This window comes from Schistocerca serialis, chromosome 6, assembly GCF_023864345.2.
Source record: "Schistocerca serialis cubense isolate TAMUIC-IGC-003099 chromosome 6, iqSchSeri2.2, whole genome shotgun sequence".
Taxonomy (NCBI): domain Eukaryota; kingdom Metazoa; phylum Arthropoda; class Insecta; order Orthoptera; family Acrididae; genus Schistocerca; species Schistocerca serialis.
In genome coordinates, this window is record NC_064643.1 from 408,380,779 (window position 1) to 408,407,586 (window position 26,808).

At 43.1% G+C, this 26,808-nt stretch overlaps 1 protein-coding gene across 2 annotated transcripts in view; it reads left to right on the top strand.

Moving 5' to 3' along the window:
* The window catches only part of LOC126483873 (CUB and sushi domain-containing protein 1-like), a 434,289-nt gene that overhangs the window by 310,349 nt on the left and 97,132 nt on the right, over positions 1–26,808 (top strand). The gene's annotated exons all lie outside the window — the stretch shown is intronic.

Here is a 26,808-nt window from a genome sequence, read left to right on the forward strand (position 1 = left end):
CGGTTCAATCGCGTCGGCATTGTTACTTTGGGTTAGGAAGGGCTCTCAACAAGGGAAGTGTACAGGCGTCTCGAGTGAACCAAAGCGATCTATTTCAGACATGGAGAAGATAAAGAAAGGAACTGTCGATGACAGGCCGCGCTCAGGCCGCCCAAGGGCTACTACTGTAGTGGATGACCGCTAACTACGGATTATGGCTCGGAGGAACCCTCACAGCAACGCCACCATGTTGAATAATGCTCTTCGCGCAGCCACAGGACCTCGTGTACGATTCAAACCGTGCCCAATAGGCTGAATGATGCACAACCTCACTCCCGACGTCCATGGCGAGGTCCATCTTTTCACCCACGACTCCATGCATCGCGGTACAGATGGGCCCAACAACATGCCGAATGGACCGCTCAGGATTGGCATCACGTTTTCTTCACCGATGAGTGTCGCATATGCCTTCAACCAGACAATCGTCGGAGACATGTTTGGAGACAACCCGGTCAGGCTGAACGCCTTAGACGCACTGTCCAGCGAGTGCAGCAAGGTGGAGGTTCCCTGCTGTTTTGAGGTGGCATTATGTGGGGCCGACGTATGCTGCTGGTGGTCATGGAAGGCGCAGGCCATCCTCCGACCGATAGTGTAACTATATCTGCAGCGTGTTGGAGAAGTATTCATGTTCATGGACGACAATTCGCGCCCCCGTCGTGCACATTTGGTAAATGACTTCCTTCAGACATGAATCCCATCGAACACGCCTGGGATAGATTGAAAAGGGGTGGTTATGGACGACGTGACCCACCAACCACTCTGAGGGATCCACGCCGAGTCGCCGTTGAGGGGTAAGACAATCTTTACCAACAGTGCCTTGATGAACTTGTGGATAGTATGCCATGACGAATACAGGTATGCATCAATGCAAGAGAACCTGCTACTGGGTATTAGACGTACCGGTGTGTACAGCAATCTGGAGCACCACCTCTGAAGGTCTCGCTGTATGGTGATATAACCTGCAATGTGTGGTTTTCATGAGTAATAAAAAGAGCGAAAATGATCTTTATGTTGATTTCTATTCCAAATTTCTGTACAGGTTCCGGAACTCTCGGAATCGAGGTAATGCAAAAGTTTTTTTGCTGTGTGTATTTTGTAATGTACTTTTTAAAGGGTTTCTAGAGGCCTTCAATAGTCATCTGATACTTGATATGGATTGAAGTGAAACTTAAAGTAATAAAAAGGCGGCAGCATGGTAAAAGCATATAACTAATTATTCACACTTTGACTTCCGGTTTAAAACATTATCCGTCTCTGGCAGCTGACTGCTTCTTAGATACTCTGTGACACAACTTAATAGTACTCAAAATACAGACTCGTTTCTGTTGCCCATAAATCTTCAGTTGGTGCTTAATTTGCTCTCTGGTTCACACTTGTCGTTGTCCATTGCAGTTATCCCTGTAGGCAACAGTTTTTTTGAGTGATATGATAAGTAGTATAACAATAATTTCAAAAATAATGATTCGTCACAATAGTTGTCACCTCTCTCTGTCCGCAGCTAGTGGTCTAGTGGCTAGCGTTGCTGTCTTTGGATCACGGGGTCCCCGGCCGGGTTGGGGATTTTCTCTGCCCGGTGACTGGGTGTTTGTGTTGTCCTCATCATTTCATCATCATCATCATCAACAACAACAACATCATCATCATCATTCGTGACAGTAAATAGGTTGTACTGTGTAAAAAATTGGACTGTGGAAAAATTGGGACTTTGTACGGGCGCTGATGACCGCGTAGTTAAGCGCACCACAAACCGAACATTATCGTCATCATCATCATCATCATCATCACCTCTCTACTGAAACACTATCAGTATCGGTGAAACAATAAAACATCATCAGGCATCTTTATGCAGTAAAAGACTACCATTAGGTGCAATGCGTTCAGTAATCACGTGGAGAAATCAGTGTTTCATTAAATACCTGGCGTGGATACATTTAGTCAATTTTAGTCTTTTCCACTGAAATGTCAAAAGTGGCTTTCTTGATTTGTTTGACATAGCCCATATGATCTTGAGAGCGGAAGATGCATGAGGACAGTCTCATTGACTGAGACAGTGTTCAAAAAAAAAAGTAGCTATATGTGCCAAGGTGATGATAATGTCGAGTCGATGCAGAGAGTTGGTTATTTTACCGCATGAAACATGTCGGAAGTGGTCATATAGTGGTAAAACGCGTACCTCCAATCCGAAGGTTTACGGAATCGAATCCCGGATAGGCCACGGAATACTTCAGCCTGGTTTTAAGGTAGTCTTCATCCCTCTATGACGTGAAGAATTATCAGAAACGACACGTGATAAAGATTCCACGTTACACTGTAGGTCCTCTATCCACAGTATAAATGCTGGTGTCGATTAGGGGACACGCAAGTCATCTAATTGGAATCCAGTTGAAAGACTTGCACCAGGCTATCGAACCACACATTATTAATACGTGAAATGTAGATCGCGAAAGAAACCTCAGTAACTGTGCACTGACGTAGGAACTTATCCTTTTTGTTTATGTAAGAACTCTGATTTAAGACCCTGAAAGCTAAGAAGTTTGCCTCATACGGTCACATGAACAAATCTTGGATTTCTGCACGTACTCTGTGTGATTATATGAACCCTGAGCATGAGATTACTATTCTTACAAGGGAACTGCGTGACTTCGAACGCTCAGAACCACCCACCAATAGGCTTATAATATAAATCGCCTATACAGTGGTATGAGCCATTTGCTTGCAATACTGCGCCCCTTACCATGACAGACATTTGAATGATCACCCATTCGAGGTCTAAGAGAGGAACGTTGATAACGTGAAGAAAAAAAATGCCGATGTAATAGCACCAGAAACATACCGAATATAGGAAAGTATTGCCATCCTCTTAATGTGTATACTTTAGGCAGTATAATCTCTACATGAGAAGGACAACTGATAACGTTACACGATCGTTATTTCATTAGACTTTACTCTGTACCATACAGTGAACTTTCTGCATCGAATCACTACTCTAGATTACAATATACTTCGCAAAAGCAGGTTATGACATTGATATACCAGTTGATATTGAACTGCTTGAGTGCAGAAGTGATGATTAATGTGGAAAAGTGGCTTTAGTCAGATGTGTATCCACTTCGCTGTGACTACATTATTGGAATTCCACACCTCACATTGATTATTACTCAGATAGCTTAATTATTTTGAGCAGAGGGAAATATAAAAATAAGTTACAACACTGAAATATGTGTGTTTTTGGACCTACTATTTCGATAATTTGTTTCTTCGCGTTACCAAAGTTAAACACTTAGACTTTGCAGAGGTGATCATTCAAATGTATCTCGTGGTAAGACGAGGATTTTTGCACGCGAATGGCTTTTACCGCTGTTTCTGGTATGAGCGATTTATATTCTAAGCAAATTTTCGTGTGGATCTGAGCGTTCAAAGTCACGCACTTCGCTAGTTAATCTGATATGGGCACTGAAATATTTCTCGCGTGATGGGACTTAGTTAATTTAGTTATATATTTCATAGATAATTTTAACGATTCTTTTCTCGAAAAGATGTGAACCGAGTCCGTTTACAGGATATGTATACATTCATCAACACATAATTTTATCCCTGCACATGCAAAAAAGCTTAAAAACACCAGTTTTCAAGTAGAAATTCGTCAATGGAATAGGAGGAGTTGTCCAGGAGAAATGATTTTAAGTGAGATTTGAAACATGCTTCGCTACCTGTCAGATATTTAATATTATTCGGCAAATGGTCAAAAATTTGTATTGCTACATATTAAACTTTTCTCTGAGCCACTGACATAAAAAAAATGTTCAAATGTGTGTGAAATCTTATGGAACTTACACACTACTTAATCTAAATTATCCTAAAGAAAAACACCCACACCCATGCCCGAGGGAGGACTCGAACATCCGCCGGGACCAGCCGCACAGTCTATGACTGCAGCGCCTAGACCGCTCGGCTAATCTCGCGCGGCCACTGACATATTTACCAATGGATAATAAAGGTCACTTTTCCCTCTTGTGATGTAGGTATGTACATCATTGTTCTTCTCAAATTGTGATGGATTATTTATGACGAATTTCACTAGCGAAAATATGTAGTGTGACGCCACAGTTAAAATGCCTAGCTCCTTGAAGAGGTACCTACTTAACGTCCGTGGGTGAACACCACATATTACTCTTAACGCTCGTATTTGTGCAATTAATACTTTTTTTCTGTGTGATGAGTTACTCCAGAAATTTGTTCCGTACGACATTGCTGAGTGGAAATACGCAAAATATGTCGCGAGGTTGATACCTTTTTTTCCAAGATTAGTGGTTATGCGAGATCAAAAGTAGCTGAACTTAGTTGTTTGAGAGGTTCAGTAATATGCTTGTTCCAGTTCAAGCTTTCATCAATATGTACGTCCAAAAATTTGGAGCATTGTAGAATAATTACTGGCTCCTGCTCATGTGCTACACCAATTACTGGTATGACTCTCTTTGTTGGACAGAGTTGAATGTAGTACGTTTTCTTTTTTTAATTTAGAGAAGTCCATTTTCAAAGAACCACTTGATAATTCTTCGGAAAATATCATTTTCTAACTCTTCTGTTGCTTTCTTTCAGATGGAATTTATTGTAACACTAGTATAGTCTGCAATAAGTACCAATTTTGTTTGTGGAGTGTTAAGTGGAAGGGATCTTCCTGTGAGAGCACATTATTCCCGTGCTTTATTACTCGGTAGCAAACAGGAAAAAACTGAACCGTAAGACCTCAATGAGATACTCATCATACTGGCAGGTGAGTTCCGCGCAGCAGACGCGTCGTCGGCCGTGACCCCCGCGACAGTTGGGGGCCAGGGCGCGCTGTGTCCGGGTCAGCGGCACAGCCCGGCGACCCCTAATCCACGCGTGCTGACGTCACGGGCCCCGAATTGATCAAAGCGCCCCAGCGGGCCAGGCGCCGCCTCTCGTTATTAAAACCGTCTCCGTCCCAGCTGGACCGCGCCGCGTGCGTCCGTCTTTTGTTCGTCCCGCGCCCTGCACTTCACGCGCCTCTCCTCGCATTCTTTTTGCGTTCTCATTTCTAAAGTGCGCCAGCGCAGCGGCCCATCCATCTACTGCGACCTCTCCTTTCCGTTTTTTTTTTTCTTTTTGTGACTGTCTGCAGCTATTTTATCAGAACGTGTGTGTTCTCAGATGTGGATGACATTTCTCACAGCTTTGCTGGAGACGGGAGCAATTTTTCAGATACTTCTTCTTCTCGCCGTTCCAGTCATTCCCTTTCCAGCCATCGATCTCAACACTTTTGTTATTCTCTAATGCCCTTGTCCAGCACAAACTCGTGTTTTCACTAAACTTTTCAATCGCCAGGGTGTTTGCATACTCTACAGTGGGTCTAACGTCTACTTCATTTTTCTTTACTTTTTGCTGCTGTGTGTTCCATTCGAGATCTACACCGTAATGCCATAAGCCGAGGCAGTTGACAGGGCTTCAGACTTGATTCGTATTTGCATGTGGCTCCATGCAGACAATTTATCCAACACTTGTATAACAATTGCAATATTTTGTTTAATAAGGGAAGTAAGTACGTTACAATGTTGACGGATTCTTCTGCCATTGCTCAATAAAACGGTTTTGTATTTATGAATGAAAATACAAATTATCGATCCTCGGAGTCTTTCGCGGCGGCATGTCTGAATAAAATCCTTTCGGTTTTCAAGCCGAGTCAATTCGCATAAAATTCTCGAGCTTTCTGTTGCTGTCCCTGCCAGGAGTAAAAGAACTGACTGCCTGGAGCTGGCGAGGTATTCCGCTTACATTGCGAAGGTTGGGCCCTCTGGCACCAATCAGGCAACCGCGGAAGACTCTGAGGACACCAATGTTTCCTCAAAGGTGAAGACATAGTGCCGGTGGCTGTGGCCGAGCGGTTCTAGGCCCTTCATTCCGGAACCGCGCTGCTGCTAAGGTCGCAGGTTCGTATTCTGCCTCGGGCTTGGCTGTGTGTGATGTCCTTAGGTTAGTTAGGTTTAAGTAGTTCTAAGTGTAGGAGACTGATGACTTCAGATGTTAACTTTCATAGTGCTTAGAGCCATTTTGAAGACGTGGTGCGCAATGTCAGACTGCTGGGAAACTGCGGAGAGAGAAATTACATCTGCTCAGGTCTTTAACATTTTTGCAGTGCTGCCGGCAGAAGGATGTAATTCCTCCCTTTGATTTAGTTAAGCATCAGATTTGAACTGTTGCAATGGACAGAATTTTGAAGAGGACAAGTCATGTCATAGTGAGACAGTGGATACGGCAGAAGGTATGAGCTTGACCTTATTGCCAGAAACTTACTTTATATTCGTCAGTTTTTGCCATCAACCTTGTCGCCATTCGATTGGGAGTGGGTGGACGTAACTACGGCAGCATAACAGCATGCGAGTTCGTGCAAGACAACCTCTAAGCAAAGTAACAAGTTTAACCGCTTAACTCACGGAGGAACTGACGTGGAGAATAAGGCTCATAGAACCTCTGTTAATCTCTCCAACCAATAACTGGATGACGTCTCTATGGCAGTGCTGAGTAAAGGCCTTAATTTTTCACCGGTTTCGCAACGTCTGCCGATTTCGGATGTTGTCCGTAGAATAGAGCACTACATTCGGCATCTGTAGCACAACGCAGCCGAGAACGTCAGCTAATATTGGCCAGAAGGAGTGACTTGGCTTTCGCTTACTGCAAGAGAACAAGGACTTGGTTGTCTTACCAGTCGACAAAGGAAAAGCCACTGTCGTTCTGATCGCTGAAGACACCACCTGAGGATGCTTCATTTGTTAGAAGAAGTCGCGCACCGGATGCTTAGTCGCGATCCAACACTGGCCGTCGACAGAAAGTAAGGAACTTATTAAATGACTCTGGTCTACCAGACCAAGTGGTGAAGAAATTAATGCCTCGTGCCGCCAGACCTCGCAGCTTTACGGATTACCGGAGATACATGAGGAGAATAACCCTCTTCGGCCCATTGTTAGTGCAATCAGTTCACCCACCTACAGACCGGCAAAACATCTTACAGGATTATTAGCACCAAAACTGGGATATTATAAACACCAAGTTGTAAACCCGCAGACATTTGTTGAAACGCTCAAGAAAATGAAAATAGGCCGAAACGAGGTAATTGTTAGTCCAGATGCTGTCACATTTTACGAGGGTACCAGTATACAAGACACTCTGGGTCTTTTGGCCCAACAGTTCCCACCTGGAATCTTTAAGTTGTTCTGTCATATTCTAGCGACAACGTACTTCTTTTACCGCGATGAATATTATGAAATGGCGGTTGGCACAGCGGTGGGCTCACTGTCTCAGCCAGTCGGGAATTTCTTCATGGAGCGATTTGAGAAGCAGGCTCTGAACTCGGCGACGTTGCGACCGTCTTGCTTCTTACGCTACGTCGATGACACCTTCCTGATATGGCCTCATGATGAAAATACACTGCCACAGTTCGTCGATCACATAAACGGTGTCTATCCCAACATCAAGCTTACCGTCGAGAGGGAGAAGGGTGGCAAGCTACCGTTCTTGGAAGTTTTAGTTGAGCGAAAGGCAAGAGGCCGGCTTGATCATTCAGTGTACAGAAAGCCGACGCACCCTGATCGATACTTGAACGCCGATAGTTTTCACCGCCCTGAGCACAAAAAAGGGGCCCTGAATACGTTAAAACAGAGAGCAAAAGTTATTTCTGATCGCAACCACCTGTAGTCTCATTTGGAGCACCTTAAACACGTGTTCAGAGAGAATGGTTATAGAACGAGAGATATTGCAAACAGTTTCAGATGCCCCGAAGGAGGATACCTTGTGAATTGGAAGAAGAGGCCAAGCCGGCTCCTTTCCTGCCACGGTGTGGGGCAATGAGCAGCAAGTTAGGACGTTTGCTACAGAAACATGGACTGAGTCCACTGTTACGGCCCGCCACCAAGATAAGATATATGCTGCGCCCTATTAAAGACGGCATAGCTCCTCGTGTGCCCGGTGTGTATGGTGACCCTCGAGAATACTGCAGCATCTATATGGGTCAGACAGTTCGCACAGATGCGGAGTGTGGTACCGAGCACAAGCGACATATTAAATAGAGGGAGCTTAACAAGCCGGTCATAGCTGAGTATTGCCTGGAAAACGGATACAAAATACAGTTTGAAAACACGAGAGTTGGCTCATTGTGTCATCAGACTGGGATTCCGTATTAAAAGAGGTGGCTGAGATTACGAGGGTCGCTCCAAAAGAAATCCACACAATTTTTGTAAAAATACAGTTTTCATTCGGCATGTGTGAAGGTTTAACAGTGTGTAGATACATCCTTCCCGCTTGTTTTCAAACTTAGTTCAACCTGATCACGTGAGTGGCCCCGTCACAGCATGTCTTCAAGATGGCTGCTACACTTGACGTTCGTCAGAAGCAACGTGCTGTCGTAGAATTCCTGTGCTGTGAAAACGAGACAGTGGGAAACATCCACAAGAGGTTGAAAAAGGTGTATGGAGATCCTGCTGTCGATCGCAGTACAGTTAGTCGGTGGGCAAGTAGGTTACGTGATGGAAGCGGGCACGGCAATATTGAGGATTGTCCTAGCAGCGGCAGGCCTCGTACTCCACACACTACAGACAATATGCAGAGATTTAACGAATTGGTGACTGCTGACACACGCATCACAGTGAACGAATTGTCATGCTACGTTGGGATAGGGGAAGGAAGTGTTTGCAGAATACTGAAAGTGTTGGCGTTAAAAAAGGTTTGTGCCAGGTGGGTTTCCAGGATGTTGACAGTGGATCACAAAGAAACAAGAAAAACGGTATGCAGCGAACTTTTGGAACAGTACGAGAATGGTGGAGATGAATTTCTTCCAAGAATTGTGACAGGTGATGAAACATGGCTTCATTATTTTCATCAGAGACGAAGAGGCAATCAATGGCGTGGCATCATGCAAATTCACCCAAGAAAGAAAAATTCAAAACCATACCTTCTGCTGGAAAAGTTATGGCTACGGTGTTTTCCGATTCCGAAGGACTCTTGCTTGTGGACATCATGCCAAGTGGAACCAACATAAATTCTGATGCATATGTGACGACACTGAAGAAACTTAAAGCTCGATCGAGTCGTGTTCGACCATATCGACAAAAGCAGGATGTTTTGCTGTTGCATGACAATGCACGGCCACATGTCAGTCAAAAAACCATGGAAGCGATCACCAAACTCGGATGAACAACACTGAAACACCCGCCATACAGTCCTGACCCGGCTTCATGTGACTGTCATCTCTTTGGGAAACTGAAATACTCCCTTCGTGGAACAAGGTTTGAAGATGATGACTCCCTTGTGCACGCTGCCAAACGGTGGCTCCAACAGGTTTGTCTAGAATTTTACCGTTCGGGTATACAGGCTCTGGTTCCAAGATGGCGTAAGGCAGTAGAGAGGGGTGGAAATTATGTGGAGAAATGAAAATATCGTTCCTAAAGGATGTATCTACACACTGTAAAACTTTAAACCATGTAGAATAAAAGATGGATTTAAAAAGAAAAATAGTGTGCATTTCTTTTGGAGTGACGCTCGTTGAATCAAAAGCAATAATCTTAACAGGGATCAGCGGTACACACTTTATACGCCATGGCGACGGGGTTGGGATGTCGAGAGGAAGCAATGACGAATGCTTGACGCTTGTAGGGAGGCGGGAGCGGCAGTTTGAAATGTGCGTTGGCCCCTCGCGTCACCTTGCGTCACTCGGTCCCGCGCCGGACCGGAGCTGCTGTGAGATGCCGAGCTCACCTTCCGTGCACGCGTCGTTTAGGTTTCTCTGGCTGGTGCCAGAGGCCGCAATCGTGGTTACATAAGCGGAAAATCGTGACAGCTCCGGCTGTCAGTAGCTTTACTCCTGACGACGATGCCGGAGACAAACACCGAAAGCTCGAGAATTCTGTTCGCGTCAAAGCGCTTTGAAAACACAAAAGACTTTATTCTCGCAAACTGTAGATGTTTTACAAAATGTGTTTACTTATGAACCTGTATTTCGCTTGTGAGGCGGCCACCAGACAATAACTGACTGTCATCAAGTACAGGGGTTCCACAAAAATATGGAAACGCAGTTACAAATGGACGCTTAAACATAAACGTAGGTGCTAGCCAAGCCTTCAGTTTGCATTGTTGTATTTTACCACAAAACGCATCGACACAATATCTTCGAATCGTTGCAAGTGTCCGTCGTGGTCATAACATTGTTCTGTGTAGTTGTGCGTGCATTATGCCGGAGCAAAGTGAGCGTGAATGTAGGAAAATTGCCGGTGCTCCGTAATCAATGGAGCTGAAGTGTTTGAACATGCATCGTTTCGAAGATTTATACTACGTACGGGAAATGACGAAAAACAACATCTGCTAAGTCATAACGCAGCCGTACTTGTGTATTGAGTGATCCTGACAGACGGTCATTGAAGAGCATTGTGATTAAAAGTAAGACGACAGCTACGGAAGTCACTGCAGAACAGAATGTCGCCCTCGCGAACCCTGTCAGCACTAAACAACACGAAGGTTGCCCCATAAGCACTAAACTGCAGGGCGAGCTGCATTTCCAAAACAATTCATCATCTATACGTATGCCAATGACAGGAAAAAGTGGTGCCAAAGCCGTAAAACCTGGACTGTGGAGCAATGGAAATATAGTCATGGTCGGATGAATTTCGTTGCATAGTGTTTCCAACTTCTGGCTGAGTATACGTACTGCAAGTGAAACATGGCGTGGTCCGGTGATGATTTTGGCACCCATATCGTGGTGTTCCATGGGTCTCATGGTTGTTCTGCATTGTCGCATTACTGTCAAGTATGGAGCAATGATCCTTCCGCAACGGTGATATCCTGTTCCAACATGACAGGACCCCTGCTCACGCTGCTCGCATCATCCCGGACTGGTTGTGTAAGCTCGAGGACGGGTTGTTACATCTCCCCTAGTGACCACAACCCCAAATCTCAATATTATTGAGTCTTTGAGGTCTACCTCATCATCGTTACCTGAACTTACAATTATTTTTCAGAAAGAATGTAATACTATTCCGTTGACAACCATACAGGACCTGTATTTGTCCATTTCGAGACGACTGGAATATCTTTTGAATGCAGCAGAGTTTATAAAAATTGACATTTCCAATTGAAATCATGCAACCTTTGTAATGTTTGTGTAATAATTTATTACGTCAACGATCGCTTGGATGTATGAAAGAATGTTATTACTGGGTTCGGCGAAAATTTGGCATCTTCAGGTATTGTTAATTCACAAGAAGTTTCCTCTAGATTAACAAATATAATCAGTTACTTTGAATGTTATAAAGTCATTTACCGTTTTAGTGACTACACATCATATCGTCAGATGATGACAGATTTTTATCATGTGATAATATGACGTGCATTCATTGAAAAATGGTTCAAACAGCTCTGAGCACTATGCGACTTAACTTCTGAGGTCATCAGTCGCCTAGAAATTAAAACTACTTAAACCTAACTAACCTAAGAACATCACACACATCCATGCCCGAGGCAGGATTCGAACCTGCGACCGTAACGGTCGTTCGGCTCGAGACTGTAGCGCCTAGAACCGCACGGCCACTCCGGCCGGCGCATTCATTGAAAAGATAAATGCATTTACGATGTTCTAAGGCCTAACTATATCTGCTTCTCTTTACAAAGCTTTTTATCATTTCAGGACAACTCAAGATCGTTAGGTATGGCAACGTGTTTTCAGCATGTCCATATTTTTGTGCAAAACCTATAACTCTGCTGGTTTTGAAGGCCTGGTTTCAGATTGCACTACAGCAACTGGAAGGATTCTTGGGACCTATAATATTCCTAAAACTAGAGTGCGGCTGATTGTAGGTATTGAAATGGTTTCAAACATAACTGCGTAATTTATGGGCTGTTGATGTAGACGATATGCGAGTGTCACAAAAACACAAAATCAACGCCAAAGTGGTGCCATATGACAACAGCATCGTTCATCACGTGTATTTAAAATTTTTAGAATCACTTTGTGCAGAATGAATGTACATCATATTATCACGTCATAAAAATCTGTCGTCATCTGACGATATGATGTGTAGTCACTGAAACGTTAAATGACTTTATAATATTCAGAGTACTACTTAGTTTTTACTGTATTTTAGATCTGAAGATGATCCAAAGTGATCGAAACATGTAAACTAATTAAAATATGCAATTGAAATGGAACAATAAATGAGAATTACCTTAATCTCATTCTTGCTTGTTGAAAGTTACATGCGACAAAACAACATTGCAATGTGATTAAGTTCTATTACATTAGAGTGCTAGTAGGTTCTTTTAAGCAGTTCATTCAGTACTCTTCATGAATTGTTCCAGTATGCTGACGCGAATATCTTACGTTTTCAATCCACCTCGATGTTTTGGATGGCACTGCTTCATATTGATTTTTACTTTCAGAGCTCAAAGAGATGAAAAAATGTCTTTTCTCTTCTTCGGTCTCATTAACTTTCGTCAGATGACTGATTTCTACTCTCAGAAGTGAGTGACTGGCGTATTTATGTATGATGACCGTTTCCTCGTTCCAGTGTGCGACCATAACAAAAACATTTTACGTATAATGTCATGGTCTTCGCCAATTTTGTGGAAGCGGATGTTGCTCAGTAGTTTATTGTCTTCCACAAAATGTTGCAGTCAGGGAGTGCTATAGACTGTATATAACGAATTTCACTGCCAAACATTCGTGTTGTAAAAGTGCTGATATAATGACTACACCCTTGATGAAGCATCCACAAGATGACTGTCGATAAAAACCACATATTGTTGTAACTACTTGCTTACATACCATGGATACTTTCTTTTTAGATGATAAGGTACCTAAGAATACTATACCATTAGACATTGATTATAACTATGAAAAACGTGTTAAGATGGTCATTTATTTGCTTCCAAAACTAGCAATTGCTTGAAGAGCAAAAATGTCTGTACTTAACTGTACGAGAAGGACAAATTTATGTCGCTTCCAGTATAAAATCTCATCAGTAAACGCACCCAAAAATTTGATATCGGCTTCCACGTTCATAGACTCCTCTTCATGTGCTGCAGTCATTGTTAATGTTATTACGTTTGTTTTAGGTAACTGCGTGTACTGCTTTCTTCTTTTTTCATAGTTAATGGAGTGTCAATTTGTTAATAAACAATAATGTCTTTAAAAAATACTGACAGCTATGGCTTGTGTTGCAGTACCACTTTCTAACAAGATAAAGTATGACTCTTGTCCCTTTTGCAAGAAGTAATAACGCCGCTTCGCGTTTTCTTGCCGGTACATCGTCAATAAAAATGGACCCAGAATTGAACCCTGTAGCATCCCGTTTCTTTCGTCATTAAAATTGTTTATTATAACATCAATTCCATAAAATTTATCTGTGTCTACGAGAACTTCATAATCTAAAAAGTCAAATTCTTAGGACAGATCACTGAAAGCACGTGACATGTAAGAGACTAAGTAGTGTGTGTGTGTGTGTGTGTGTGTGTGTGTGTGTGTGTGTGTGTGTCGATATGTGAGTTGGACGTTAGAAGACACAAACTAGATAACTGTGGTCGTGACGACGAGGCCAGGAGCAGCCAGGGGTGTGCAGCAGAGATCGCCTGGCTGGCAGCCTTCCAGGTCAGCTCAGAGCCGCAGTCCTGCGGCAGTGGTGTGGTGCGGTCCATGGTATATGGCCGCAGGCGGCTGCGACAGCCGGCGATGGACAGTGTCTGCGAGGCCCCGGCCGCAGTGGATGCCTCTGCAATATGTCCAGTACTTCACTCATTGAGAAATCAGCTGCAAAACTCATTCCAGAAGGGAATACTGAAACCAGTCATAGTCAAAATCTGCACAGGCCATCGATTAATTGCGCTATCAGTTTATTGCCCTTATTGATTTTCAGTTCCTTATGGGTCTGCTTTTCAATAATTAGCTTCACTTCTCAACAGCAATGCGTTGTTTTTCTTTCTCAAACATGGTTCCCCTGGACATATTGAGCATATTCATTGGGTTCGACAGTTAAGAGTCGTGCAGTATCGGCTAGGTTAAGTTTTTTAACTTTATTCTGCAACTGTGGTGGTTAGTCGGAATATTAATGTACTATTTTCTTACCTCAAAACAAGTTCTCTGAATACACAGTGTAATGACTTTTATTATTATTATTATTATTTTACAGCTCTTCATTACATAGAAAGTAAAAGAGCTACTATTTCAAGGCTTGTAGAAACTCTCTTGCAGCATCGACCATTTTATTTTCTGTGATGATATCGGTTCTTAATTATACGCTGTAGTGACACTTTTAGCCGGCCAGTGTGACTGAGCGGTTCTAGGCGCTTCAGACTGGAACCGCGTGACCGCTGCCCGAGGCAGGATGTGTGTGATGTCCTTAGGTTAGTTAGGTTTAAGTAGTTCTAAGTTCTACGGGGCTGACGACCTCAGATGTCAAGTCCCACAGTGCTCAGAGCCATATGAACCATTCTCTGACACTTATTAAACAGTAATAAAATATCTATAGATGGAACCATCTTAACCACCGCAGGCTGTCAGTTTTATTCCTTTAATGCATCATAATATAAATTACATTACTGGCCAGTTTCGGCCTTCGACAGTTATCAAACATATGATATTGGTGACGTGCGCGTCACATTTAAAGGTATTTGTTTCACGTTATGTGGGGCAGACACGTACCAACACATACCCGTGTCAAATGTTATAGTCTTACACATACCAATCTGTTTACGAAAAAAACTTTCACACTATGTCAAGTAGGCAAAAGCCTTACTAACAGGTGTCTTACTAGTTCTTGCACATTCGCTTAGCAATATATCGCGTACTTTTCCGCACTCACACATACACGTAACTGTTATATCTATATATGAGTGCGGAAAAGTACGCAGTGTCTGTCCCCTCATAACTCGAAACAAATACTTTTAAATGTGACGCACACATCATCAATATCATTCATTTGATAATAGTATAAGGCCGAAACTGGCCAATGATATAATTTATATGCGTGGAGTATGAAAGGCGTAAAATTAACAGCCTTTGTTGGTTGAAATGGTTCCATCATATAGACAATACATTCAGGCTGTGGACCCGTACATGAAGAAAATAATAGAACACATAAGCATGAGAACTATTTCAGCTCCGCTCACCAATGTTTAGGTCACTATTTTACAGACATCACAAATAAAATACAAAATATTCTACTGATCCACACATCCAACATGTGTCCAGCCTCCACACGTACTACACACCACCCAGTCTTCTTCAAATGTCTCCAAACACATTACTCACATTTCAGTCTCTACTGCTGACGCATTATTTCCGGTAAATTCCAGTTTTCTTCGCCGCTTTGTAATTGGTTCTCCATGGACAGCCTTTGCATGTTTATTTTATTTTGGAACAACCGACGTAAGTTCAGATTTCTTCAACTTCTTGTCAGACTTTATTTTTTCTGAGTTTAACCTCTTCTCTTCGATGGCGATCTTTTACTTCTCTTTACTGAAAACGCTTCAGTTGCCTCCTTCGCGGTAATTTCGTTACACATAACTTTGCTCACAGCCATTTTCACGCACTCTTAATTCCATTTTCCGTTTACTTTTCTCTCATTTTTCTCCATTTCAATCTGAAAACGAACTAAGAAGAAGAAAATATAATTTAAAAATTGAAATCACTTCTGAGCGATTCTGAAGGACAATGGGATGGCTAGTACTGCACAGAAACACGCAATGGGATCTAATCGTATTGTATGCATTTTACAGAAATTTTCGTGAAAGGTTTATCAAGTGTCGTTCCCTACATAACGTAGATAAACGAAATATATGAACGAAATTAATCACTTACCTCAGAAACTGATTCCATAGTACTCAAAATATCTTCCGTGATTCTAAGAGCTACAGCAACACCATCAAGCATTCAGAGCAAACAAGCACTGGAGACAGGAAAAAATCATTGGACTCCAGTGCACGTGATGCACAAACTTGCTTCTGATTACCGTACACTTCTATAATTTGGAAGCGGAAACAGTAGTGATCGGTGCTATAAGCCGGCCACTCTCCCCTAGATTTATTTTAAGTTAATGCTGGGGGTAAAACCCATGGCGTAATAGTTTTCAATAACCGTTCTTGTTCATTATAGCATCCACGAGATATGCTTGCATGATGAGAAGAAAACAAGGTTTGATTAAAAAAAGAGAGAGTTTCAGTATCAAACGAGCGTTAATTATTGAAACATTCCCCTATAAAGATGAGAAAAAGTATCTGTACCACAACTTAAAGTACAGCTAGCAATGCGAACTAGTTTAGCATCTGCGTTTCTATTAGGTTATTTCTAACGTTATCAATCTTCAGAAAGAAAACGGTACTCTACATACTTTCCCGTTGACACTGCTGTTTGGGATGGCCAATGTTCAGCTGGATTTAACGGACACAGTCGATCTGACGTAATTCTTGCCGAAAAAGAGTCCCTTGCCTCAGCAAAAAAAGGAACACAGTGGCTGTTAAAAGTGCACTTTTTTTTTTCAAACTCCATATTTGTATCGTACAAACACATAATCTTCAAAAAATAGTTCAAATGGCTCTGAGCACTATGTGACTTAACTTCTGAGGTCATCAGTTGCCTAGAACTTACAACTAATTAAACCTAACTAACCTAAGGACATCACACACATCCATGCCCGAGGCAGGATTCGAACCTGCGACCGTAGCGGTCGCTCGGCTCCAGACTGTAGCGCCTAGAACCGCACGGCCACTATAATCTTCACAAGTACTGGGCAATGAAATTGCAGTTGAATTTCTGTATGTTGTAAACATAAACGGAACATAAAGCACGTGACTATTGCCAGTTCATCTTGCAAACGGAGGCATTCCATTACTTTAAAACTCAGAACCCGAATATAGAAATTAACACAAAAAAGAAACGTAATTTAGCGGTCTTGCAGTCCCTAGGACATTTTCTAAAAAAGTGGAAATGCAAGTGTATTTGTTTATGTAAGACAAATTCAAACTGCTTTGTTTACTTACATTCGTAGGAAAATTATGTACAACGTATGATTCATACGTTTGAGAAGTGAGAAAAGTTCCACGCTAGTGTTTCGTACCTTGACACCGAAAATTACAAACTATAACACTGTCGTTACTTACTAACAAAATAACAGTTTCCTTTGAAAACTTTTCGGAATCAGCAAGCGGTACTAAATAGGCACGTTAGTGAACGGACACTCAAATATACTCTGCGATTTGATAATAGTTTTCTTTAACTTGTGTCGTCTGCTTTTACTGGAGACCTGCGAAATATTTGCAAAAAGTAAGGGACTCAATCGTTATGGGGCGGGTTCACTGAAGCGTAAAACCGAAAAAATAGTTAAGATATTTAGATCACGTACGTGTTCTTTTTGTAGCGTGTAATAAAGCCCTCCCATGGCTTATAGACGATTTGTTTTGCTGAAGTTAGCGAAATTATAATATTGAGAAACTGATATGGCCAAACAGGTTTTGAATTGCAATCTGTTTACAGGGGTTCGATAACGAAAATTTCTATGTCGAAGAAGAGATAAAAGAAGCGAACAAAATTTCGGGACAGGCATAGAAGTATAGGGACAAAACATGTCAATCCAAAAGTCTACAGACAACATGTCCCTCATCGACGAATTGTAACAAGAGTTAGGCCTCTTGAAGGTACAACCAGCACATTTTTCATGTGTCCTCGGAAAATTTCGCAGCGGCATGTCTGCGTAAAATCTTCTCCGTTTTCAAGCCGCGTCAAATCAAATAAAATACTCTAGCTTTCAGTGGCTATCTCCGTCATCGTTGACAGGAGTAAAACCCACTGACAGTCAATGATTTTTACTCCTGACGACGGCGTTGGATATAGCTTATGGAAAACTCGAGTATTTTATTCTATTTGACGCGACTTGAAAAATAAAAGTTTTTTGACACATTTTTCATAGCATATAGTTTAAGGATGAATGAAGGTAAGAGCAAAATTGAAGACACAGTAGGAGGGAGAATAAAATTGTTTAACATCAGAATTCGAAAAGAACTTCACAGTAGAAAAACTGAAAGCTGACAGAGCATAAAAGTATATAGCGAAGAAGATGAAGATGTGAGAAATGGGTTATTAACTACTAGGCCGACCTAGCTTAAAGTATGCAAAACAAATTTATCTACTGTGTTGAGTGTATTAGGTATGCAAAAATGATCAAAGTATTGTAAGATCCAGAACGTGAAGTGTGGGAGCAAATCTGTCGAAAGACCGGTCACGTGCAGAATTTCCACTGGCTTACTCGTGTTCCAACACCTCACTAATTTAAATGTGTCGTACAACTACAGTCTGAAATCAGAAGACTACGTAGTGTGTTTATAAAATAGTAAGTTTATGCATTTACTGGTTAAAACGGAAAATTATTAATAAAGGAATCGAAGACACATTAAATAGATTTAAACAGGGACCTACTGGAACGGGTTAAAAGCGTAGTCTACCCACCCAAGCAGGAGCCGGCAAAATGGCAACACCATGTAGAAAGCCAGGATTCCAGAATGAATGTCTCATTGCTCCTTAAAAAATAGCTGTTTTACTCCCTGATACGAGGGCAGTTCAATAAGTAATGCAACACATTTTTTTTCTGAAACAGGGGTTGTTTTATTCAGCATTGAAATACACCAGGTTATTCCCCAATCTTTTAGCTACACAACACTATTTTTCAACGTAATCTCCATTCAATGCTACGGCCTTACGCCACCTTGAAATGAGGGCCTGTATACCTGCACGGTACCATTCCACTGGTCGATGTCGGAGCCAACGTCGTACTGCATCAATAACTTCATCATCCGCGTAGTGCCTCCCACGGATTGCGTCCTTCATTGAGCCAAACATATGGAAATCCGATGGTGCGAGATCGGGGCTGTAGGGTGCATGAGGAAGAACAGTCCACTGAAGTTTTGTGAGCTCCTCTCGGGTGCGAAGACTTGTGTGAGGTCTTGCGTTGTCATGAAGAAGGAGAAGTTCGTTCAGATTTTTGTGCCTACGAACACGCTGAAGTCGTTTCTTCAATTTCTGAAGAGTAGCACAATACACTTCAGAGTTGATCGTTTGACCATGGGGAAGGACATCGAACAGAATAACCCCTTCAGCGTCCCAGAAGACTGTAACCATGACTTTACCGGCTGAGGGTATGGCTTTAAACTTTTTCTTGGTAGGGGAGTGGGTGTGGCGCCACTCCATTGATTGCCGTTTTGTTTCAGGTTCGAAGTGATGAACCGATGTTTCATCGCCTGTAACAATCTTTGACAAGAAATTGTCACCATCAGCCACATGACGAGCAAGTAATTCCGCACAGATGGTTCTCCTTTGCTCTTTATGGTGTTCGGTTAGACAACGAGGGACCCAGCGGGAACAAACCTTTGGATATCCCAACTGGTGAACAATTGTGACAGCACTACCAACAGAGATGTCAAGTTGAGCACTGAGTTGTTTGATGGTGATCCGTCGATCATCTCGAACGAGTGTGTTCGCACGCTCCGCCATTGCAGGAGTCACAGCTGTGCACGGCCGGCCCGCACGCTGGAGATCAGACAGTCTTGCTTGACCTTGCGGCGATGATGACACACGCTTTGCCCAACGACTCACGGTGCTTTTGTCCACTGCCAGATCACCGTAGACATTCTGCAAGCGCCTATGAATATCTGAGATGCCCTGGTTTTCCGCCAAAAGAAACTCGATCATTGCCAGTTGTTTGCAACGCACATCCGTTACAGACGCCATTTTAACAGCTCCGTACAGCGCTGCCACCTGTCGGAAGTCAATGAAACTATACGAGACGAAGCGGGAATGTTTGAAAATATTCCACAAGAAATTTCCGGTTTTTTCAACCAAAATTGGCCGAGAAAAAAAATGTGTTGCATTACTTATTGAACTGCCCTCGTACAATAACGGAAAAAATAGCAACACCAAGAAGGTGTTGTGCTACATAGATCGTTAGTAGGCGTGTTTCTATGTCTGAAAGACGACTATTCAAATTTCGCACCAGCCACAAAAGAGTGGCGCTATTAGAGTCACTACGAGGATGCGAATTAGGTTTGCCTTAAATTCACGTTGTAACAGTCGTGAGCGTTTGTAACCTCTGACATTGGAAGTGGTTAGCTGAACGTGGTGAGCTGATGTTAGTCAAGAAAGCCTTCAAGACGACAAATGCCCCATTATCACCACGCACTGAGTTTGAACGAGGTCGTGTAACAGGGCCACGACAAGCTGGATGGCCCTTCTCCGACAACGCAGACAGAGTTAGCAGGAATGTAGCCACTCTACGTGATTTCTGGCAGGAAAGGTCACGAGAACGTGTAGTCGCAAGAAGACCAGGTGCCGCATGACCAAGTGGCTTTACTGAGAGGGAAGGCCATCGTCTTCGGCCTACAGATCTGGCGCGTCATACTACACCTGCAGCAGGAATATGAGCAGATGTTGGCGCCACAGTGACATTAATTTATTTATTCTTCATAATTACAGCCTATTATCCAAAAGCTAAAATGGGCCATACAAGTCACATTACCTTTTATAATTCATGTATTGATTATTTATTTCTGATACTTCATTTTAAAAAAGAGATAAAAGAAGCTACAAATACTTCTGCTACTACACCTGCATTAAAACATTTAACAAGTAACGCAGCAACTAATCTACTACAAACACTACAGAATTTGTTCTCTGTTTGTTCATTTATATTGGTGCATTTAACTTGTAGATGATTATTTCCGCTACTGGATCCGCCCTCACAATGACACAACGAACTTCTAGAAATGGTTTATTTCAAGGACAGCACCGAGCCAGACGCCCTGTAGCGTGCATTCCACTGACCCAAAACCACTGCCATTTGCCGACTTCAGTGTTGTCAAGCGAGATCTCATTGATGGGCATGATGGAGGTCTGTTATGTTTTCTGATCAAAGCTGATTCTGCTCGGTGACAGTGAAGGCTGTTTGTTGTTTAGGAGGAGGCCAGTTGAATGCTTGCAACCAACCTCCTGCGTGCTAGACACACTGACCTACACCTGGAGTTATGGTCTGGGGTGCGATTTCGTATGACAGCAGGAGCACTCTCGTGGTCATCCCATGCACCCTGACTGCAAATTTCTATCTGGTGATTCGGCCTGTTGTACAGCAATTCATAAACAGCATTCGACGTGTTTTCCAATGACCTCCCCCCCCCCCCCCCCCCCCCCCCGCCAAAAAAAAAAAAAATCACACGATTTAAAATTGCATGCAGTCTTCATTTAGAAGACAAAGACATAATTACATTTGATACTTACAATGATTTGCCAGGAAATGCGCAGGGAAGGAAGGAAGGAAAATTAGTGTTTAACGTCCAGTCGATAACGTGGTCATTAGAGGCGAAGCACAAGCTTGAATTAAGGAAGGATGGAGAAATAAACCGGCCGTGTTCGGAATTTGCCTGTAGCGATTTAGGAAAATCATGGAAAACCTAAATGTCGATGACCAGACGACGATTTGAACCGTCACCTTCTCGAATGCATGTCCAATGTGCTAATCACTGAAGTTATAGATGGGAAACACATATGAGACAGGAAGAGTAATTATTTGTTTAAAAGAAACATCTGTTTAACAGTAATTTTCTCTGACAGACGTGACATATGCATCTCCGGAATACAGAGGGCAAACGAATAGCTTAGGATTCTATCGTACATGTAGCGAAACTAACTACACTACTGTACTGCTAAAGTGCTATTCCTGTAATTTTTCTGAATAAGAGGTCCTGGCATGTGGAGGCTCCGTTTATTAATAATGGTGACTGTGCTGCAGTCCTCTTAATAGACTACCGAGCGAGGTGGCGCAGGGGTTCGACACTGGACTCGCATTCGGGAGGACGACGGTTCAATCCCGCGTCCGGCCATCCTGATTTAGGTTTTCCGTGATTTCCCTAAATCGCTCCAGGCAAATGCCGGGATGGTTCCTCTGAAAGGGCACGGCCGACTTCCTTCCCCATCCTTCCCTAATCCGATGAGACCGATGACCACGCTGTCTGGTCTCCTTCCCCAAAACCAACCAACCAACCAATCTTAATAGACTGTAGAGATGCTACATATACATCTACATACACTATACGAACAAAAGTATCAGAATACCTATTAGCCCCCACCTTTCGCCTTTATGACGCCTTGAACTTCGCTGGGACACTTTAAATTAGATGACTTTGGAGGCATGGTAACCTATTCTTTCAAAACAGCCAAAACCAGAGAAGGTACTAATGTCGGACGTTGGGGTGTGGAAATCGACGTCGTAACATCCCAAAGGTGTTCCATGTGGTTCAAGTCGAGGCCCTGGACTAGCCCATCTATCGTATACGCCAGCGCTGCACTGCTACGTTCAACAGATGGGTATTGCGGGCTGCTGCCTCTCCAGGAGATCACACGACAACTGATCACATTAAGAGGACATTGTAGGGACGTGAAATTCGTTGAAATTTGACATTTTCTGTTTTCTACCTCATAATGTAGGCCTAGTTTGGACTTTCTTGAACATTTTGGTATACAATACATTAAAACCAGGTAATTGTGAGACCTTCAAAAAATATTTTGAAAGTTGACGTGTGAATGTCAAATTTCGCGGCTACGCATATACTGCCACAATTCAACAGTCATACCTTGGGAACTACACGGTCTAGAAGGGTATGGATTGCTTTGTTTTGTGTCCGCTGCTACGTCTCAGAAGTTGGCATTATGAATAAACAAATCAGTACTGTTTTTTCTGATACTAGTTTTCGTTGAAAGTAGTGTCATTATCGGCTGCTTTTGTAGTAAGCTAACTTCTATTGCTTTTTATACGTAAATAAAATGACTAAGCATAAAAGTAACTTCAAGAAACGCAAATTTGCGGGCAAAAGATATGTGAGACCTGCATTTTCTTCTGAAGTACTTGAAAACTCGTGTGCTATCAGTGAAGGACACCACGATAATGTTTCTGAACTGACCTCGCCCCCCCCCCCTCCCCCCAGTGTATCAAGTAACTTTAGAAACGGGTGACAGTGGTAAAAGTAATGATATTATGGCAATCAAACCTATTTACAGAGATTTGACAAATCCTGAGCTACTAAAGAAGTGTTTACATGGAAAGACCCAGAATATGAATGAGTCCTTCAGTAATGTTGTGTGGTGCCATGTACCTAAAAATGTATTTGTTGGCCTTATGACTCCAGAGTTAGCAGTGACTGATGCTGTAATAACTTTTCATGGTGGGAACTATGAAAGACATGAGGTTCTGGAGAAGTTAGGGGTAAGATTTGGACAGAACACAGCTAAAGGACTTCGGGAACTGGATGAGCTTCGTGTACGTGAATAAGAGTTTGCTGCTCTGCAAATGACAAAAGAAGCAAGAAAGAAGAGGAGGAGGTAAGCACTGGGCTGTTGTGACAGTGAAGAAGACACAGACTATGGGCCGGGGCAATTTTAGTGCATAAACGATGCAGAAATGTAAGTCTGTATAACAATTTGTAATAAAAACGTTTTAAACCTCGATAACTCTGAACTACCTATTTGCAATAAATGAACCGTTTTCTAAAAAATCACTGATGGTAGAGACATGAAATTTTCACAGCACGCCAAGTGTGAGATTCAACACATATGGAACTATAATAATTAAAATATCCTGAGTTATTTTATTTTTATGTTCATTTATTTACAAAATTCTGTCAAAAATTGAATGTTACAAACAAAAAGATAACATGCCCACAATACAATCTTAGTAATAATTCTAGTTCAGTGTATCTCGAAAGGTGCCTTCAATAATTATGGAAAATTGTAAGTTGGTGTCTTAAATAGTTTCCGAGATAATGGGGCACAACATTGGCGGCATATAGGACATACAATGTCCCCTTAACACAAATCGCCGAGCTGTCCTAGCCAGAAAGACTCGGACTTTGTATGTCGTGGCCTCACACAGCCACAAAAGCGCCGGGCAGGGCCAAACTCGCCTACATGAGGCGCACCTCTCACGCTCAACAGCGTTGCAGTTTCGGGCACCACTTTCCTAAGCAGCATCACATGCACACTCAGCGTGACGCAAACATCCTTCCGCTGGACGGTATTTAGCCTACCGTTGCAAGACGGATCCGGGCAGTCTGCTCGTGCTTTCTACGAGAAGGCGGGTCATTCCCGCAATCGGCTCGTCCTGGAGATGGGCTGCCGACAACATTGCAGGCGGGCAACATGTTCGCCGAAAATAAAATTCGCTAAGAAAATAAAATTCTCGACGGAAACCTGAGGAGAACTTACTCCAAATCACCTGAGGGCAGCAAAGCCAGTCTCAGATAATACACTGACACGCCAAAGTAACTGGTATGGGCATGCATATTCAAATACAAAACTATGTAAACAGGCAGAATACGGCGCTGCAGCACTAACTACCTAAATAAGACAAGTGTCTGGCGCAATTGTTAGATCGGTTACTGATGCGACAGTGGCAGGTTATCAAGTGAGTTTGTGAGTGGTGTTATAGTCGGTGCATGAGCGATAGGACACAGCATCTCCGAAATAGGCGACGAAGTGGGGATTTTCCCGTACGAACATTTCACGAGTGTACCGTAAATATCAGGAATCCGGTAAAACATCAAATCTCCGACACTGCTGTGGCCGGAAAAAGATCCTGGAACAACGGGACCAACGACGACGGAAGAGAATCGTTCAATGTGGCAGAAGTGCAACCCTTATGCAAACTGCTATAGATTTCAGTACTGGGCCATCAAGTGTCAGCGTGCGAACCATTCAACGAAACATCATTGACATGCGCTTTCGAAGCCGAAGACTCACTCGTACACCCTTGATGACTGCACTAAACAAAGCTTTGCGCCTCGCCTGAGCCCATCAAGATCGACATTGGACTATTGATGACTGGAAACATGTTGCCTGGTCGGACGAGTCTCTTTTCAAATTGTATCGAGTGGATTGACGTGTACGGGTATGGAAACAGCCTCATGAATCCATGGACCCTGCAAGTCAGCAGGGGACTGTTCAAGATGGTGGAGGCTCTGTAATGGTGTGGGGCATGTGCAGTCGGAGTGATATAGGACATCTGATAGTCTAGATACGACTATGACAACTGACACGTACATAAGCATCCCATCTGATCACCTGCATCCATTCGTGTCTATTGTGTATTCCGACGTACGAGGGCAATTCCAGCAGGATAATGTGACACCCCACACGTCCAGAATTGCTACAGAGTGGCTCCAGGAACATTCTTCTGAGTTTAAACACTTCCGCTGGCCACCAGACTCCCCAGACATGAACATTATTGAGGATATCTAGGATGCCTTGCAATGTGCTGTTCAGAAGAGTTCTCCGTCCAGTCGTACTGATACGGAATTATGGACAGCCCTGCAGGATCATAATGTCAATTCCCTCCAGCACTACTTCAGACAATCTAGTCCATGGCACGTCTTTTTGCGGCACTTCTGCTTGCTCGCGGGGGCCCTACACGATATTAGGCAAGTGTACCAGTTTCTTTGGCTCTTCAGTGTAATATTTCACGCCAAAGGGAACAGCAGGAATAACACACTCGTGTTTAACCTGCACAAATTCCGAGCAAGGAATGCTCGACAGATAAGCATCAGCGTCAATGCCATGGGCAGTCCACATACCGGGATCCATGCCTGCCACGTTTGCTGCCGATCGGAGTCGTTTCTGCCCTCGCCGTGAGCAACAGTCATCGACGCAACGTTGGACTCCCGTCGCCCGCTCTCAGGAGCCATGCCGTCCCACCGGCGGCGCTCGTCATTGAGCCAAGTCTTCACCAGCCGACGTCACATTTCCTGGAGTCAACATCGTCACACAGGCAGCTACCGCTGACCGAGCCACATTCTCGTCAGCTACCGACGCTGTACCTCCTGGTAACACCTTCGTGCCCTACCGCACACCCTCGCTTTCCAGGATCCCGCCGCCGCTCACCCTCGGCCACTTCTTCTCCATCGCCTACAACGGCTTACAGTCTTGACCCTTGTAGGCACAAATGAGGCAACGTCAAGGATTGAATTTTCTGTATATAATGAAGTGGTGTGGACAGTCGTCCCCGAAACTGTATTTCGAGTTATGTTACATCGTTCAGTAATAAACAATCGTCATTGCGATTTTTGCATTTAAATTGCCGTCCGTCTCATTCCTCGACCATGTATAATTAAACAATCCATTTCGAGAATGGTATTGTCCCCCACCCATTGCGTCATAGATACTGGCGGGTCCGCCTCTCGTCAGTTTCACATTGCACAGAGGTGTGCGGATACTTTCGATGATATAGTGAGTATACCTTCCTCTTCCGTGCTACAACAATATGTTTGTAGCGTCCCCATGTTTCGTATTATGGACTGATGACACAAATAAAACGAAATTAATGTGGAGAATGAGGGTGGAATCCAAGTCCAAGCAGTGGAATCTGAATGTCACAAAAAAGTGCTGAAACGGGTGGTGCAAGACAGTAAGTCTAACAAGAACTTTAAAAAAATTCTTCCAAACGAAATGGAACAAGGGGCAGTCAAATGAAAACCGAATACTCGCCTGCGCGACGGGTGGCCCCATTATTGTTACTTTTGAATACTGTAACTGCTGTGATACAGAAAGGCATAATGCATGTAGTTTTTGGGTCAGACCTTGGTTGTTGGTGACCTGATCTAGTGCGTTCGTCCAGCTGTTGGCATGCAGCAGAGAGGTGTGATTCGTTTTCGGTTGGCTGAGGATGCTAGAGTACGCGAAGTTTATCGTCA